The sequence below is a fragment of the Coregonus clupeaformis genome, chromosome 8 (genome assembly GCF_020615455.1).
Source record: "Coregonus clupeaformis isolate EN_2021a chromosome 8, ASM2061545v1, whole genome shotgun sequence".
Classification (NCBI taxonomy): Eukaryota; Metazoa; Chordata; class Actinopteri; order Salmoniformes; family Salmonidae; genus Coregonus; species Coregonus clupeaformis.
The window spans coordinates 31,369,777-31,373,232 of NC_059199.1; the positions used below are offsets into that span (position 1 = coordinate 31,369,777).

A 3,456-nucleotide genomic window follows, 5' to 3' on the forward strand; every position below is an offset into this window, starting at 1 on the left:
CTCTTCTGGATCATCCAAATGCACTCTAGCAAACTTCAGACGGGCCTGGACATGTACTGGCTTAAGCAGGGGGACATGTCTGGCACTGCAGGATTTGAGTCCCTGGTGGCGTAGTGTGTTACTGATGGTAGGCTTTGTTACTTTGGTCCCAGCTCTCTGCAGGTCATTCACTAGGTTCCCCTGTGTGGTTCTGGGATTTTTGCTCACTGTTCTTGTGATCATTTTGACCCCACAGGGTGAGATCTTGCGTGGAGCCCCAGATCGAGGGAGATTGTCAGTGGTCTTGTATGTCTTCCATTTCCTAATAATTGCTCCCACAGTTGATTTTTTCAAACCAAGCTGCTTACCTATTGCAGATTCAGTCTTCCCAGCCTGGTGCAGGTCTACAATTTTGTTTCTGGTGTCCTTTGACAGCTCTTTGGTCTTGGCCATAGTGGAGTTTGGAGTGTGACTGTTTGAGGTTGTGGACAGGTGTCTTTTATACTGATAACAAGTTCAAACAGGTGCCATTAATACAGGTAACGAGTGGAGGACAGAGGAGCCTCTTAAAGAAGAAGTTACAGGTCTGTGAGAGCCAGAAATCTTGCTTGTTTGTAGGTGACCAAATACTTATTTTCCACTATAATTTGCAAATAAATTCATAAAAAATCCTACAATGTGATTTTCTGGAAAAAAAATGCTCATTTTGTCTGTCATAGTTGACGTGTACCTATGATGAAAATTACAGGCCTCTCTCATCTTTTTAAGTGGGAGAACTTGCACAATTGGTGGCTGACTAAATACTTTTTTCCCCCCACTGTAAATACAAGTTTCACCCATACACAGCACCAGAAGTATTTGGAAAGTTCTAACCGTATGCACAAAGTAGTAATAAGACTTTAAATAACCTAATATGCAAAAATATGATGGTAATTGTATTCTATTGAGTGGCTTTGAAAGGTTTGTAAAGTTATAATACTTCATACAATTCAATTGTTTACCCTAAAACTAATTGTTTACCCTAAAACTACAACCAGACACTTACTGTCGCTTTGGCTTGAGGTGGCACATGGCCTCAAGTCCTCTGCATCTGCAACTTCAGAGAATATCACAGATGTCAAACCGTTACCACATTTATAGTACACACTTAACAGATTTTCCTGTTCATCCCATACAGTTGGTAGGAACAGAACTTTGAGAAAGTAGGCTTGTTTATCAGACTTGAAACATTATGTACCTTGTTGTAGGGTCATTTTCAAAGACACTGGCTCTTGAAGTTACTAAAAATAAAAAAAATTAAGAACTGTTACACTTTTGGTCACTAAATAATCAAGTATGTCAAGATCAGATGGGTGTGGTAATGTCTTGTCATATCAACTGTCATTAGGTCATGATTTCATTCCGTCTCAATTTAAGACTAGTACTTGCATTAACTGTAAGCTTTTCTTCACCCACATACTTGAATGTGTGTAAAACTTACCATCAACTTGCTGATTATACATTCAATGACCTAGTAGCCTAATGCAGGATCTTACCACTAGGGGCTGGTGGAAGCTGTGGCACTGTACGCTGGGCTTGTCTGGGTTCATTTGTCTTTTTCTGGAGTGCTTCACTTCCATCATCATCTTATGAAGGACAATACAAAAAAAGACTCATTTATTTCATCTACTTCCTGATGCATGTAATACACACAATGGAATAAGAGCAGTTAAGAAATCCTCACCAGGTGGCTCTACACGGAATCTGATTGGTTTAGTCACCGCCCTCTTCGCTGGTTCCTCGTCAGATTCAACATTGGAGGTGTCAACCCCCCGTTTGGCTCGTTGCTCTGCCACAGAGTAATTGTCTGTACGTGCAATAAACATTGTCATAAATAGTTTCCTATTAACACTGGCAAACCGGCTATTGAGTATTTGAAATTCACATAGTAATACTTTCAGCCAATACATATAGTACTTAAGAGGGGGAAGTTCCTGACTCTACTGACCAGGAGTGGGTTGCACCAGTTAGACGATAAGGTGTAAGAGATAAGTTGGACCTACCTACGCCCGACGTAATGATTTAGAAAATTGAACAAGATGCGACATGACTAGTCATGAAACACTTACCTTGGAAACTAGTTATAGATCTATACTATACGTCTACCCCACATTACACTTAGTTTTTACACCCTGGCGTAGCAAAAGCTATTACTTACAACCAGTTGGTGACACAGGTTTACGCCTGGCTTAGAACATATTCTACGTTGTAACTAGCCTTACGTGTAGGAGTATGTTCAACTGATGCAACCTGCTCCAGAGCCACACAGCCAAGCATACATGGCAATAGAAACGGGAGTGGATGGACAGTCAAATATTATTTTACCAGTTGATGAAAAGATGGAAATTCTGTACTACTCCCGTAATATTTTGTCAGGCCGGTCTCCTCTCTTAATGGCATTTCTTGGCCAGTAGCAACACAGGACCTGCAAGATATGAGACACTGTTTGGTCCTCCTCAAGTATAATAGCTTGCTTAACAAGACTGTGGATTGAAGAAAGTTGAGGAGAAACCAAAATGCACATGGCCACACTGAAGGTCATGAAGTGTGTGTACTGTTCTTTAGACCAGATTATTCTCAGCACTACTTTCCCAGTATAGAGTAGAAACTGTCTAAATTCTGTGGCCTTCCAACGGTCAAGGTCATCCAATCGCTGTTGTTTGCGAGCAAAGCAGTCTGGAATTGAATCCTTTAGTCGGTTTAGCTGTTGACTGACCTTGACTTGCACCAACGACAACCTGGCCCCAGTCTTTCCCCTAGTCCACATCATCAAGAGCTTCCGGGTTACTCCGAGGCAACAAAGGTGCATATAGTCAATTGGGAATGAATTCACCATATCAACGGGGAGGATGCAAAAAGGAGAGGTTTTCCCTTCATGGTGATGTTCTGGCTGTACCAATTCCCTAAAGGATTTGTCAGTTCTGAGACACAGGTTTTTTACCTGCAGGTACGTCATCCTCCCATCATACCTGCCTTTTTGTGTGCACCTGTCACAGCCATAGTAGCCAGAATACATCTTTATGCATTTTACCATGGCTTTTGCAGGTGCATCACATGTTACAGAACACACTTTCACTTGCAGTGTTGTGTCTCCCCACTTCAAGCCGGTCTGCATCAACTCTTTAAGCTCCAGCAAAGTGTCATTGAGGAATTCCAGGGAGCTTGGTTTCCATGATGCCATTGCAAGTGACAGAGGAAACACTGTGGGTGGTGAGAGATTGATAGAGCACAAAAGTGGCCATAACGACATATTGGTACTTTTGAACAAAGGGAGACCATCCAGATTAAGGGATATTTCTAAAAGATTCAAATCTCCAACCCCAGATTTAGGATAGATGCTTAGATGTTTCACTAACTCCACCTTCACTTTAAATCTGACAAACTCCACATTAGACTTGACTTCAACAAAAACATTGGTGGTTTCTAGGAGAGTTCTAG

At 41.6% G+C, this 3,456-nt stretch overlaps 1 long non-coding RNA gene across 2 annotated transcripts; it reads right to left on the reverse strand.

Moving 5' to 3' along the window:
- Window positions 1-1,045: 1,045 nt before the first annotated feature.
- Window positions 1,046-2,424, reverse strand: LOC123491376. Of its 2 annotated transcripts, XR_006661308.1 has the most exons (4): window positions 2,344-2,424; window positions 1,703-1,825; window positions 1,515-1,604; window positions 1,046-1,259 (listed from the first exon to the last, which is right to left on the reverse strand). It is a non-coding gene; the product is annotated as an uncharacterized LOC123491376 (long non-coding RNA). The 2 variants fall into 2 exon arrangements; XR_006661307.1 differs by lacking the exon at window positions 2,344-2,424 and having other exon boundaries at window positions 1,703-2,081.
- Window positions 2,425-3,456: the final 1,032 nt, after the last annotated feature.